The following is a 16493-nucleotide window of genomic DNA, read 5'->3' as shown; positions in this document are numbered from 1 at the left end:
GGATGGAAGGATACAGGCTCTTTAGGAAAGACAGGTCAGGGAGATGAGGCAACAGTGTTGTCCTCTCTCAGTGGAAGCTCCATCTATGGATGAATGAGAAGCAGACTGAGAGCTTATGGGTCAGGATTACAGGGAGGGCAGGGACAGCAGACACTATAGTGGGGGTTCTGTTACAGGCAACCTGATCAGGGAGACCAAGTGTGTGAGGCCGTCTATAGACAGATAGGAGCAACTTCATGGGACACAGAACAGCAGGGCATAAGCAATCCAGAAAGTTCCTAGAATGCATTAATGACAAGTTCTATCTCCAAGTGATAGAGGAGCCAAGAAAGAGAACTGCTATACTGGACTTTGTTCTCAACAACAAGGAGGGGTCAGTAAAGGATGTGAAGCTTAAGACCAGCTTTGGCTTCAGTGCCAATGAAATAGAGGAGTTCAAGATCCTCAGAGCAGTAAGAAAGGCACATGGCAAGCTCACTACTCTGCACTTCGGACCAGACTTTGGCATCTTCGGAGACCTACCTGGTAGAGTACTACAGGAAAAAGTCCTGGAGGGAAGAAGGGCCCAATGTAGCTGGCTAGTATTACAGGTTCACCTCCTCCAACCCCAAGAGTGATGCATCCCAAAAAAAGAAAAAGACAGGCAGAAGAAGATACGAGTGATTCAGTGACAGAAGAGATCCTTTTCCAGCAGCACGTTCCTGTTTTGAAAAATGTGATCACCAAGTGGTAATGCAAGAAATGCAGAAATAGGTACAGAAAAGGTAAGCTTTCATGTTGGTTGATCCTGAAAACACAACCTCCAAGCTAAGCCTGCCCAGAGATATCCATGTGCAATAAATGACCTGTCCAATCCCATTCTTAAGCACATATGTAGGCACAAGATGCAAAGAGTTAAAAGCAGTGCTTCTTAAAGATCAATCCCAGCTCAGCAGGGAAGCATTCCAAGATCAAAGAAGGGATTTTATTATTTTTTAAAAAAGAAAGCAAATAGAGAGTGAGATGATTCTCTCTATCAGCAGGGGTGCAGGTATCCAACTTAGTAGTGGCAGCAAGTGTCTCTGTGCTTGTCTTTGGATGCTGTCATGTTCGGTAAAACAAATATTACTCTTCATTAGTTTGTTTATTTTGGATGTATTTCTTTATTGGGTTTAGTTTAACAAAGATTGCATTAGAAGGAAGAAAATTATTTCCGTAATTATACTTTAATAAAAATTAATTGCTCTTAAATTACAGATAATGACTTCAGCTAGCAGATAATGAAAGAGAAAGCAACAACAACAGAAACAACAAATAATCTAGGAACACAGGTTGTATTTCAAAAAGAAAAGACCAAAAGTGTGCAGATTTTAATTATGACAAATGCTTTAGCATCTGACCTTCAACTACTTGTTTTACAGATTGCTGGAGCTTGTATTAACAACCACAGAAGAAAACATTTAGGTGGACTAAGAGAGTAACATTTCACAACCTAAAGAAATCAGGAGTTTCACATTCTAAATGGCAAGATGTCACATTTCACAGGAGTGGTAGGCAAAATTTTCTTAAGTCTTATTTTTAAGTCAATTTTCAGTGTTTGACACCGCAGTAGGAAAACACCAAACACCACCGAACAAAACCAAACACAGTGTCAAAATTTCTAGAAACACTAGGCTTTTCTGGTTGGTATTTTTTGCGTGGGAGGGGGTAGTGTGTAATAGAATTGCATATAGAAATGTGTGATTCCTTCTTCCTTTCATTAAGAGAGAATTTTCTCAGAAATCACACCTTTCACAAGACTTTGCATCTTCTCCAAGCTATCCACCCATTCAGAATAACGGTTTGTTAGGAGATATAGAAATCCATTATGAAAACTTTCCGTTTGTCTTAAAATGTATTTCTTCATTTCAGGTTAGATTCCAAAGATATAGTTTGTCCTAATAAGCTGAACAATGCCAGGGAACATGCTCAGACACTGGAGCATAATTCTTTACATGTATTCCTGATGAACTGTCCAAAGGATCCTGGCACAGTCTAACCCAGGCTGACCAGCACTGTCCCAAGCAACTCTTGAGAACTCTTCAATAGTTGGAAGGGACCAGACACTATTTCCAAAAGTCAGGTAATAAATTGACTCTATTTTGGAGGTCAAAAATAGTTTCATGAGTAAAAACAATTTAATAGCATTAACAATGGATATGGCCATAAATTCTCATTGACACCAGTTCCAGAGAACAGTTATGATGCTATATATTTTAGTATCTTTGTTGCCTCCATGTCAGGCATCTATGACTTTCAGTATTTGCATTTGACTCTTTGTCTGGTCATGTTGAAAAGACCTGAGATCCCAAGTGTGTTGCCTACTCTAGCACCTTGCTCTAAAAGAAAGTGTTTATGTTCTTTCTAGAATACCTATCCACACAGGTGGACACATACTTCCCGCAGAAAGCAAATGGACTCTCACATTATCTATCTGCTACTTTTATGAAAGCTATGTTGCTAACGCTGCCTTAATTTTCCTTGGGAAAGACAATATCCTTCTCCCCAAGAAAATTCAAAGTAAAAACCCAGCAGCCTCAAAAGAAACACTAGCAGTTTGGAGATTCTCTTTCTTTACGAAAGGAAAAAGCACCAGCTCAGGGATTGCTTTGCCTCTCTGCTCTCCAGAGAACCTACAAGGAAATATTGGGACTATTTTTTTGATGCCAGATGTTACCCAGCAGATGCACATTCTTCAAACTGAGTCAAAGTTGTCTCTAGAACAGTCTTGATAGATTTTGAATATGCAGTAAGTCAGCATCAGGTGAAGAACTGGATCTTAGAAAACTTAAAATAGGGTAGTACAAAAACAAGTAAGATTTTCTTTCTTATAACTTGTTTTGTTTTCTCCTGCACAAGCTCAAGCTGGACTCATACAATCCAGATTTAGGCACACAGGTTAATCGGAGGGATAAGCTTGCTGTATCCAGGTTTCATTTCAGTAGCAATCATATTTTCTTGTCTGTTAGTTGCTGGGAATACTCCAGCTAGAGGCAAGTTTGAAATGAAGGAGGATAACAAAAATGTGCTAATGCTTCAATTTAAGTGGATCTTAAAGTGCTATCTTAAAGTACAAGCCTTCCCTGTACATGATGGTATGTTTTGCTGTTGATTTGCATGTGCAAAGCAAGTCTAACCGCCTTCAATGACAAGCAGTGAGATCGAGATCACACCTTCATGCTTTATTGCCTAGTATGTCAGTCTCTCTGCCAGTGAGAGGCAGTGTCACTCGCAGTGGGAATACACCACATCCCATGCATCCAGTGTCCTTAAAATGCTGCTTACTGATGGGAACTTCCTTGAGCACTTCTAACTCCTACATCCAGAGGAAAATGAAGTAAGTGCTTTTCTTCAGCTCTGCAGAGTTTTTGCAGATATGTGAATCTGTTTCTACTTTTTTTAAAACAGTCATTCTTGGGAAACTGCACTTTCGTGAGTTGCATGGCATTTTGGTAGGATTTTACCTTAAAGCTACAATAACTATCCATGAAATATTGAAACATCTTACAAAAATTTGTGCTCTTCCTTATTATTTTCTGTTACTTTACAATTCACTAAACAAAAAATAATCTTGTAGCACTGTGTCTATCAAAAACTGGGTCTTCAACAGTTCTTAACAGAACTACTGTTCATAAACCATTTTCATCCATTTAAAAATAAAATACCAAAAAAAAAATCCCCAATGTTGTAAACAATGTTCATTTCAAGTTCTTTGAAACAAAGAGCTTTGAAATGTCAACATTTTAACATTGACTTTTTCTTTTTTGCAGGCAAAATGAATTCCATGACATTTTGCAAAAGAAAGTAGAAAGATCTATATATTCTATCTACACCAGATTAGAAAAAATATTGCTAGCAAAGCAAAAATGTTTTCTGTTATTCTGTGCTGGAGGAAATGGTGAAAGACTTGCCTTGCATCTGAACCATTTAACATCACTGGATAGATGAAAAACATGTTTTTTATTTACTGTTTTTCCAAAATGTTGTCAGTTGTTTTGAGAAAGATATGTAATAACATTTATTGGGTGAAATAGGAACTGCTGGTGAGTAAGATCTGCATTTTCTGCCAAGATCTCCCATGAGTTCATAAAAAAAAACCCAGATTTACATATTTAAAATTTCCTTAGCTTTACATTTTTTGATGTGCCAACTGCATGGTATCAAAGTAGTTATGCAACTATTCCAAAGATCTGGCTTTGAAGGCTCTACAATTTATAAGAACCACTCATGAAACAGGGAATTCAGTTGCTAGCTCTCCTGTGCTCTGGAAAGTTAGAGAGGTAATTCACTAACTTTCTTTCAAGTAATACTTAATACTACCAATGCTTTTTTTTATCCAATGTGAAACCAAAAGTCTCCAATGTGCTGAACATGGGTAAATTATACTATTGTTTATGGTGCTATTGCATAGTTTCATGAGTATAGTAAAGGATATGTTATTTTTGCATCATTTTAACTTCATATTAATATTTTTTTACTTTTGAGAATGTTGTTTTATGCAAAGCAGAGATTTTCACTGAGCTGTGATGCCCTAGACACACATAAGACAACTCTACTGTTCTTTACTGAAAAGCCTTTTCATCATGAAAAATTCTACGGAGTAGATGGAGGCAGGAAGTGAATGGGGGTTTTGTATATTTTGAACTCTAGTGAATCATGTTATCCCTCTGAGCTTAATGTGGCACCATAAATGGAGGAAGGTATCTTCATTTTTCTATTTCATGCTTAAAGATGCAGTATAAGTCTATACAGCTTGAATAAGTGTTTAAATGCATACTTATATGCACACAAGTATGAGTTTGCAGTAAGCTGAAGCTTTAGTTCTTAAGCCATTCAGTTGCTTTTGCAGCATCAAAGCTTGAAAAGGTTTTTCCTTAACAGACCTGTTTTCTGACTGTAAGTTGTTCTGTGCATCACCAGGGAAATTACAGTTTGTCATCTGTTTCTTGCATCTTGCCACATCACTCTTTTGGAAAATCTTAATGGAAACATACAACACCTGAAGAAAGAAAAAGAGAAACAGGCTTTTTAGCTGCATGTCCTCATTAAGACTTTTGTTTTCATGAATTTCTGTTTAACTGTGCACATGAAGAACTATTAGGTTTTCTTTAATAAAGAAGTTGTGATGTACTCTTGAGACAATTACAGTAGAATCAGTGAAGTCACCTCAATGTTGGTCAGCACAAAATTTTGTCTTCTGTTTGCAAGCTTTGCCCACCATCCCTCTGGAAGACCAGGAGCTAGGGATACCACAGGGGACTGAGGATAGGGGCTCCAGGACTTCTCCTCAGTCTCTCTGTAAGTTATTGACTCAAAGTTGAAATCTAATCATCAACCCTTACAGGAACAGGATTTGCTCTAGATAACACTAGATAAACAGTGAGATGGATTGAAAACTGGATGGATGGCCAAGCCCAGAAAGAAGTGTCCAGTGGCATGACATCTAGTTGGAGGCTAGTAATTATCAGTGTAGCCCAGGGGTCAACACTGGGTCCAGTCCTGTTGACTATCTAACATTAATGATCTGGATGATGGGGTAGAGCGTATCCTTGGCAAGTTTGCAGATGATGCAAAACTAGGGGAAGTGACTGATATGCCATAGCATTGTGCAGGGGGACCTTGACAGGCTGGAGAAACGGGTTGACAGGGCTCATGAAGTTCAATAAGGAGAAATGCAAAGTCCTGCACCTGGGAAGGAACAATCCCAGTCACCAGTACATGCCATAGGCCACACAGAGCAGTTTGGCAGAAAAGGACATGGTGGACACCTAATTCTAAGTCAGTCAGCAGCGTGACTTTGCAGCAAAGAAGGTGAATGGTATCCAGGACCGCATGAGGCAAAGTGTTGCCAGCAGGTCGAGGGAAGGGAGCTCTGCACTGGTGAGGCCACCCTTGGAGTATGTATCTCCATATGCTGCTCAGTAACAAGAAGTAGAATTCCTTCTGAGTTTCATAGATGTAGACGTGACATAGGTGCCACGTTTTGGATATACAGGTTAAATCTCTTTCCAAACCAGACTTTGGAAGAGACCCACACTTATTGTTGTTAAATACAGTCTGCAGTCCTGATGCAGTGAAATGTTCTCATCAGGAACTGCAGAGAAACGTTTGCTTTAATGCTGGTGTGTCCAAAGCAGTTATTTCTCAACTGCCTTTTCTTCTCTCCCTCTCTACACCCAACCATCCCCTGTTAAAGTGAACTGGTACAGCTACAATAGGCATAACTACTAAAGCTTTAAATGGTCAATTTTTGGTTTCAGTCAGAATCTGTCCATTGAAACTTGAGACTCTGTTCACACATTGCTTGGTTTCTCTTTCACAGTTTTTTAGATTGTTTTATTCTTTATGTATGACATACCCAGGAAGTAATCTGGCTCTGATGTATTCAGAGGATACAAAATCATATCCTCACACATTATTTGCATAGGAAAAATGTATTTGCATTCAAATAAGGATTTTATCTTTTCAGATATAATAAGGTCTTAACTTCTGTTTACCTAATTACTTCCCAACAAATTTTTGTTTTCACAGAACTAGACAGCAATTCTTCAGTACCCAACCAGATAATCCTTCCTGTGTGCTCAGTTACCTGAACCAGTTTTTAAAACTATAGTCCTGTCACAGATTATTTTTTCCTCTGATTTGCTTTTCTTTCCAGTAAGCACATAGTTAAATATGAAAACATGTTCTTCATATCCCATTTACTTCTTGCATGTAAATGATTAAATGTGCCATTAGAATTGGAAGTTTCCTAGCCTGTATGTCAAACAGGTAGTACTTTTGCTGTTCCTTGCAGCCTAGTCCCATAGTTACTACAAGATCCTAGGGAGCCTGCTTTGGCAGGGGGGTTGGACCCGATGATCTCTCGAGGTCCCTTCCAACCCCTACAATTCTATGATTCTATGATCCCACGAGTCCCAGTTTATTGAGTATAACTGAAATTTCAGAAAAGCCCTACGCTTTCATTTTACATTAATATTTCTCATTTACATTCATGCCAGCAATGCAAGCCAAGATCTAACAGAAGCACCTGCGTTGCCAATAGGCATTGGTTACTGTTATCAGTCTACAGTTTTCTCTCGCACAAAGTGGATGTCTTGCAGAGGCTCACATACACACTTGATTGTTAAAGGGAAGAGTACCAAAAAGAGAGCAGGTTCTTAGGAAGCTAGAGGAAGACAAAATATGGGCATTTTGATATTCATTGTCAGGACATTCAATGTGTGTTGCTGCTTACTTAATTTTGTCATGATAACATGTTTTCACCCTGAGATATGCTTCTAAGGGTTGATGCAGAAGCATCAAGGTTGGTGGAGAAAGAAGCAGCACAGTTTCACTCCCCTACTTCATGACTTTGCTGCACAGATAGCAAGATCTGACCTTCTTGTTTAACTACTATAATTACAGGTGCACCTTCTACAAGAGTTACTTTTACAAAACAACTGAAGAGCCCTTTCGCCAGCTAAGCTCAAGAAGAGGATAGGATAGGATAGGATAGGATAGGATAGGATAGGATAGGATAGGATAGGATAGGATAGGATAGGATAGGACAGCATAGCGTATTTTCAGTTGGAAGGGACCTATAAACACCATCTAGTCCAACTGCCTGACCACTTCAGGGCTCACTAAAATGCAGGCTTACTTCCAAGTGCAGAGGTGTTGCTTATTTCGTCTACATATGTACCTCTATTTCTCTATACCTCATTTCCTGAAGGGTAGAGAATAAACACAAGTTTCCATGTCCTAAGTTCCTGGTCAGACCCTGTTACTCCCAGGGCCTGGGGTATTGGGGGTTACCTGCAGTTAACCTAGTGTGGGTTCAGGCTTCACCAGCAGACTTAGATAGTGGTAATACTCTATCGTAGGACCATGGCCAGCGGTCAAAGGAGGTGATTCTCTGCCTCTACTCTGCCCTGGTCAGGCCTCACCTGGAGTATTGTGTCCAGTTCTGGGCTCCCTGGTATAAAAAAGACAAATCTTCTGGAGAGAGTCCAGCAGAGGGTTACAAAGATGATTAGAGGCCTGGGGCATCTTCCCTATGAGGAAAGTCTGAATGAACTGGGGCTGTTCAGCCTTGAAAAAAGAAGACTGAGAGGGGATCTGATTAATGTTTATAAATATCTGAAGTGTGGGACTCAGGGGGAAATGGCCAGCCTCTTTTCAATTGTCTATGGAAACAGAACAAGGGGCAATGGCTTCAAGTTGTAACATAGGAAGTTCCACACCAATATGCAGAAGAACTTTTTTCACAGTGAGGGTGACAGAGCCCTGGGACAGGCTGCCCAGGGGGGTTGTGGAGTCTCCATCTCTGGAGATATTCAAGACCCGCCTGGACGCCTACTTGTGCAACCTTTCCTAGAGAACCTGCTTCGGCAGGGCAGTTGGACTCAATGGTCTCTGGAGGTCCCTTCCAACCCCTACAATTCTGTGATTAATACTTTTCAAAATAGCATTACTGCTGCTAGCACAGTTTTGAGATCATTAAAAAATATTTATGTAAAATTACATGCAGGCTTCCTAACAGTATGTAACTAAATAACATGCAAAGAAAGACAGAAGTAGAGAGGATTCCTGCAAGACATGAAAAGAAGTACAAGGAGGAAAGGGAGGAGAACAGAGAGATGGAGTAGGGAATGGAAAAGGAAACACATGAGATAGTCAAGAAAGGTGTAAGACTTTATAAAAAAAATATTATAGATTTTGAGAATGTTCAGATTTGGCTTTTCAAATTTTAGGTCATCAAAGGAGCTTAATTTAATGGGAAATACTGACTCGTTTTTGAACATCATTTTAATTTATGTCTTCTTAGATAAATGATACAAGGCAGGCAAAATCACCTGTCACAATTGAACTACTGAGTCTTCCTTAAAACAAGGAGAGTCTGTATAAAATAAATAATAAGGAAGTAGAAAGTTATTATGTATCAAAATGTAGAAGGAAAGAGAAAATAATGCAAGATCATGCAAGAGCTTTTTAAGTTACCTATTTACCCTTATACAAAATGAGTTTGTTAAAGAAGATCAGTAATCCCATACTTGATGATGATGAAATTATGTTTTCCTTTTAAGACAGTTTGCCCTCCCAGTCTACAGAACAGCCATTAAGCTTTACCATTCTTAAACTGCCAGCAAACTAACTAGTAATCTACCACTTCCAATCAGGAATGACAGACTGCATGCAGGTCCTTACTTTTGAGTATATATGGAGTATGAGTTACTTGTAAACAACAAGGATGTATTTATACTGATGACCCTTTCCATTTCCTTGGCCTTGTTTATTTATTTTCCTAGAGGGCCAGCTCACGTAAGGTCAGCACAGATGTATTTTCTCTGTGAAGCAGATTGTGAGCCTTATCTTACTAGTAAATGTACTAATCCTGTCCTTTGGCAGCTAATAAGAGCACTTGTTCCTGTATCTAAATACTCCTATTAGCAGCCAAAGTCAATATTTAGGACACAGATTGATGATTGGCTTATTCACAGTCCTTTCTCAGGCTTTCCAATCAGCTTTAGAGACACCAGGAGCAGCACAACTCGAAAAATCAAATGAATAGAGAAAAAAGGGGCTTGTTCTTATAACAACATTTGCTAGCTGCCTCTTCAGATAAGGAAACGCGCAGCACATTGCATGTGCTGGCCAGCCTCCAAATTGCACCATGAATCCCTGGATTAGATCCCAGAATTTGAATTTGAACAGGGGATGCCTGGAAAGGACATGTTTCTGGTCTTCCAAGAGGAGAAACTTTTCTGGTTTGGGCAAAGGGGGATAATGCTCAACCTGAGGAAATGTGCAGGTGGTGTCTCTGAAAAGCATTTGAGTGGTGAAGCATCAATAGGTTGTCTTCCTCATCTGTTAGACACAGCTTTCCCTGCAGTATTGTAAAATACACGTACAAGACAATTTGCTTTCTTTGTGCAAATCTCACAAGCCCCAACATGCCGCAGAATGGATACTGGCGTCTCTCCGCTGCGTTTAGGCGTCATCTACAAACAAATCTTCAACACGCCACCATGCCAGCGCTTGTCAATCTGAAAAAGCCTTCGACACTTCTAAAACATATTAAGGCTCCATCCATTTCTTAAGAAGCTAAATGAACTGAAAGGAGATAAAAATAAGTATGTAGGGATAACAAAATTTAACTGCATTTGGTGGTATATAGAAGTAATAGCGCAGTTAGGGGAAGATAAAAGCTTCTTAGCAGCTGTTACAGGAACAGAACGGCCAATTAAAATTCCAGCTGCAGAGGGAAAGAAACATTCAATCTGGGGTAATAATAATAATCAGGCACAGAGAATTTTAAAGGAAACATATTGCATTAGCTGATGCTCTTAAAGGTCAACTGCAGTGGGTAGGACTGAGCAATCATCACTCATTCTTGAAAATATAGTTCCCATAATCGGCTATGCCACTATCTAGCCTAGAGAAAGGGCCTGTGCTGATCAATGCCAAATGACACAGAGCTGTCACATTAGGAGCACCTTCAGTGCTTTTGGACATCTCTATCCAAACAAAGGAGATCACCCTACCACCAAAGAGCACAGAAATAAGGCAGCTCAGTTTGAGCAGAGATGTAAAGATCTTCAGTACCTGTCATTTGGGTGATTTTTCAGCTCTGCAAATTAATCTTCTCATTGTTAGCCAACTCCTCCCCAGTACTTCCTTCATAGAATCATAGAATCATAGAATGGTTAGGGCTAGAAGGTCACATGATGAAACAAGCTTCACAACCCATAAAAGGTTATAAAGCAAGGGGGATCACTCCTCTGTACTTGCACACCTAAGAGACAAAAGAAGCTACCTTTTACAATACAAAAGCATGCATATTCACTAAGGGAGTTGGGTTATTATAACCAGTTGGGGGGTAGATGCTATTATTATAATTATTTCTTGGGATTCATCAGCATAAGTCCCCTCCTCCTTGCTCAGGCATGTTGCCATTTGGTGGTAGTCTTTGGGGGTCTTCTGGAGGAAGGCTCATAGTCTTCCTCATAGCGTGCTCTTCACCTTTGGAATGGAATGCTGAGTTTTCTGGACTCCAAACTCACAGAAATGGGTCTAATTAGATGGTTGCTTCACAAAGACAATTGAGTCCCTCTTTTGTGTGCAGGCTGTTCCTGTTATCTTATATATTGTGCATACAGCTCAAGGCTGATTCCTTACTTTGGCTAGACTTTAGTTTCAGGCCTTGACATTTGCTAAGCTACACTAAATTGCACTAACAGCATTTAACAATTCATTCTCTGAATCATAGGGACCTTAAAGATCATCAAATTCCAACCCCCACCCCCCAACCCCCCGCCATGGGCAGGGACACCTCTCACTAGACCAGACTGCTCAAGGCCCCATCCAACCTGGTCTTGAACATCTCCAGGGAGGGGACATCCACCACTTCCCTGGACAACCTGTTCCAGTGCCTCACCACCCTCATAATGAAGAACTTTTTTTTCTAATATCCAATCTAAATCTACCCCCTTCCAATTTCAAACGTTTCCACCTCATCCTGTCTCTACAAGCCCTTGTAAAAAATCCCTCCCCAGCTTACTTGTAGGCCCCTTTCAGGTACTGGGGTGTCTGGTACAGGTATTGGTACTCCATGCACCTTTTGCATCAGTTGGCATAGCTTTCAGGCTCATCTAAGCTGCTGAACCAAGAAACACTTTGAGCCTTTCCCTGACTTTATAATACAGGACAAAGAAGGCACTAACTTCCCATTTGCCCATCTCCCAGACAAACTGTACTTTCCTTACAAAGAAATTAATATAATTTAGCCAAAGGTTTCTCGACACAGCCCATGTCAGGCAAGCCACAAGGCCTGGATTTTCTGGGAAAACAATCTACTGAGAGGATTATCACCTATTGCTTCAGCTTCTGTTGTTTCAGTTGCCAACTCTCTGCCTCAAAATTTTCATCTCAATCCATCATGTCACCAATGCCTGCTTCAATAATGACGTTTGTCAAGGAATGGAAGCAAATGCAGTGTCAGGAGATGGTATGGAATAGCCTTGTCAGGATTAAACGATAGTATTTGTGTATGGGAGATTGCCTCCTCCCTTTCACTACAGCACTCAACAGCATTTCATTTATCCATTTTTCACTAGGCTATACTAACTGTCCAGTATGTAAATTGGGAGCAGACTTTGGCCTACTCTGCTGAGGCTCTTTAAAATCTCAGAGTGATCACTGCTGATGAGACCTATTATAGAATCATACAACTCTGAAAGACATCACTAAACCAGCTTTTAACAGAAGTTGGAGACATTAGTTTTGGAGTTTTTGCTTTAAACAGATAAAGACCTGTGCAGAGTGTTGTGGAATATTATCAAAACTATGGAGAAGACTCAGGGAATATTAATTAAAAAGCAGTGGAACAAGGAAAAGTTCATTAGCAACTATTTCTCACCTACAGGAATGCATAAAATATTTCAGACTCTGTTCACACAAGTCATCTAGTGAACTGCTGTAGATGTGGTAAATTTATACAACTGATGTTTCTGGACTCAGGAGAGGATTTTCCTTTCAGGGATCTATGCTTTTGTCTACAGTATATAAAGTATCCTGTCAGCCCTTTGCTCAAGAGACTATACCATCGGCATTTTGCTGTTCTGTCTTTCCATATCACTTTCCATTCTATGTGGTTTGAAGCAGCATTCTCTCCAGAATTCCCAAGCATCACTAATCATGTTGGGTTTATTACTGGATTTATTTTTCTTCTGATGTAGACTGTGATTTCTGTATTTACAGTCCCATAAGAACCCTCCCTTGTAAAACGCTAAATGATGATCTTGTCTGACAAGGCTGCAAGTGTTTAAAGAGCCTTCTTTCCAACATCTTCATTTTTTCATTTCCACCATTCCAGGTGGAATATTCAATAATAAAATATTCAATAATAAAAGCTATTTTTTTAAACATCCTTTTTATTTTCTTTCTTTTTATACGGACCTCAGAGCTATTGATGTATTAAAGAAATTTTACAGAATACACTTACAATGAAAAATTAAGTTGAGTCCATTTTCAAGTGTTAACATTGTTACATTAGGGATCAAGGAAGTTAAAAGTCCACATAGTAAATCTACATACAAAAGCAAGCACAGAACATTTGCCCATAGACTTTAGAAAATGTTGGGTTTAAACAGTTTGTACATAGATGGAAAGAAGCTTGTTGTCAAAGTTCACAACAAAACAACAGGTCTCTTCCTACTTATTTTAGAGTTAGGAAGTGTACCAAAACTAGCACAACAACATCTTCCTGATCACATCTGAAAAGCAGACATCATTATTGACTGTTTAGTTCAAGTCAGTAAAATGATGTCACAACAGTCAACTAATGCATAGTAACGAGCTTCAGAAATGTAGTGATAGTGACTCGATTTTAGGTCAAAACTAAAGTCTGCTTACTGATATTATTTGCATTAATAGCTGATTTTCAGCCACCAGTTCAGTACAAGTCATTAAGAAATAAATCTGAGAAAAACTAAATATGATAGCACTATAAGAAGAAGTTAGAATTAACCCAAACCCAGGCAATTCCTGCCACAGAAAAATGGAGAACTAAATTAGTTGGACAGGAGACGTAACACTTCTATTTACAATGCCTGCAGGGTAGCCCAGGTAATGTTGGATTTGCTTCCACATTGACCTAAACCCTGTGTGCACGTGACCTCCACAGAGACATAGTCAGTATCTGTCCGCTGTTCCTGAATTACAGAAATCTTCTATCAGGACAAGAAGATTTCACCTTCATACAGGATAAAGACTAGATGTCACCAAAGACTGAGACATATTCAAGTCAGACAGGCTTCAACTGGCTCAAGCCATGTACCTTCCTAGTTGGACTACAGAGCTTATGGTTTAGATTTGGCTGATAGCTGGGTATCTCAGAGAGCTGACAGGTAGAAAATTCTGCCTTCTTGCAAAAGAATTCAAACATACACTCTTCAATGTGTCCAGATTCTAAAACAGAATCCAAAACTTAGTTGCACATTAGGTAGTAGATGACTTCCAGTCAGCCATCTGCAAAAATCATAAATGCATTTCAACTATGATACAACTTCCCAGTTTTAAGTATATGCACACAATATCTTCATTTACTTATGGGCTATCTTCAGAATCCTTTCTCCAAAGCAAACACTTCCAGATATACCTCCAAAAACAAAGTGAAGTTTTCTTTTATCTTTGTTTCAAATCAAATGGTAAGGAAATAAAAGATTAGATTTTAGATCATTTGTGCAAGAATTGAGAGAACTGAGGTCCAGATTCTTTTCTTGGGATATGTTGAAATCCAGCTTTTCGACACATTTTAGGACAATACAACAGCAAACAGCTTGTTGGACAGAATGAGTAAAGGCATCCTTCAGAATATTGTCAGCATGTACATATGGAATTTCATATCTTATATGAATAATTAAATGGCAACTAAAAGTGGGGGCAAGGGAAAGGGCTGTAGGATGGCTAAACCCTGTTCTGGTTTTGGTGTGATTTAGTTTAACAGATCTAAAGACATCTTTTAAATGAGGAGAAAACCTTTTAAGAAAAGTCAGAATTGATTAACCTAACTCTCAGAGACAGAACTACCTAGATGAAGATGTAAGCTGGGTTGCCATTTAATAAGCATGTGAATATAGATCTATATCTCATGTCAGTTAAAGCATGTAACTTCTACTAATTTGATAGAAACTTTGTCATCTGAAAATCAATCAGATTTGTTGATGTCAAGAGAATGTATACCATTATACAATTCATACGAGGACCGGGATCAGATCTTGCTTATATATGCTTTATTTTGATGTAACTCTACTAGATTTTGAAGTCTTGTTCATACCACATAAAGTTAGATGATATTCTGAAACTCATGAATCTGTTACAGGTCCTGCCACTTGCTTGGCAATGCACACTGTTCCCAAGTTGTCTTTCCAGGAAATCAGTGGGGAATTGCACTTACAAATATGTAGTGTAGTATGGCCTAAAACCTTGAGGGTCATGAAGCTACTGCTTCAGTGTACAGATTTCTTGAGACAATCAAGGAAACTGTAGCCTTAATTAAATAAAATGAGATAACAGTTTTGTTTCTGCATAGATGGGCAGTGCTCTGGAGACACTGCAGATTCTTCACTGCAACTAATGGTTTTATAACAATATAAACCAAATATTTCTGTGGTATTAACATCTTGTTCTTAAGACTATTCAAATAAATGTAGATCTCCAGATACAGATCAAGACATAGAGAGTATGCCCAAAAGATGAATGTGTTGAAGATGTTAGCGAGATGATATCAAGGATTAAATGATTAACTTTACTCTATTTGTATTTGTTCTAGAATTTAAGATAAACAGAAACATTAACAAAAAGCCATATCAGACATTTTTATTTCTTTATGTTTAATTATTGTAGAACCATTTAAGATTACTTATATCATTAACAATATAAAGACAACAAAAGCAGGCACATCCCTTAATCAGTGTTATTAGGGGAATTATAGCTTCCTCAAAGAAAGCAATTATAGAGATAGACACAATAATCATGCTGTCTTATTTGTCTTTCAAAACTGTTGCTAGACATTTCTGTGCAGCCCACCTATATCACTCTGGGAAAATGAAAGTCACAACTGGGACATGGAGTTTGTTGGAGATACATTCTCTCCTATCCATACACTTTCCAAGTTTTCTATTGCATGCCATTTGTCAAATCAGAAACATGTATACCAAAGAACCCATTTACTTTGCCTATGTGAAGTACCATAACACAAAACACAAACAAAAAAATAGGCTTGTAGCGTTAAACAAAGTAGACATGCAAAAAAGGTCTGAGATTTTTCATCTTTTAGAAAATTACTTTAAATGGATAGAAATTATACACCACTGTAAAGAAAAATGTGAGGTTGATATTCAACTGCCGCTTTTCTTTGTTCATTCATTATCAATTTAGCAGGCTTGACAGGACTTTTTCATGTGATCAAATTTTGATTTGTATTGAAACTGAAAATCAATTTGCTTTGTGATGGACATTAGTTTCAGTGCAGCAAATGTAAAATCTTCACACCTTTCATTGATGCCTGAATTAGACCAAATTAAAGGACTTGATATGCTTGATTGAGTGGTTATATGCCACTTGTCAATATTACTATAATAAGCCATACCAAAAGTCACAAATTAGTAATGCTGTGAGAGCACAGGGAAAATTGCTGCAAGATATTTGGGATAATGGTATTTTATAATGGTATAGCAATAGGTGTGGCAAATCATGAGAATCACATGTAATTCTGTTTAATCTATGTTTAGAGCTTTGACCCAAGTCTCCACTAATATCAGGAGGAAAGCTAGAGGAAAAGTCAACTTCTGCTAATAAGCACCAGCTTCAAATAATTCATCTGACCAAAACTAAAATGCTGACACACCACCAACTAGGGCCTTAAACTTTACAAAATTACAGTGAGTGAGTTATATAGTAACAGCTCATTTGATTCATATTTCCTTCACAAG

Source organism: Gallinula chloropus (assembly GCF_964237585.1).
Source record: "Gallinula chloropus genome assembly, chromosome: 3".
Taxonomy (NCBI): Eukaryota; Metazoa; Chordata; class Aves; order Gruiformes; family Rallidae; genus Gallinula; species Gallinula chloropus.
This window is presented reverse-complemented; position numbering follows the sequence as displayed.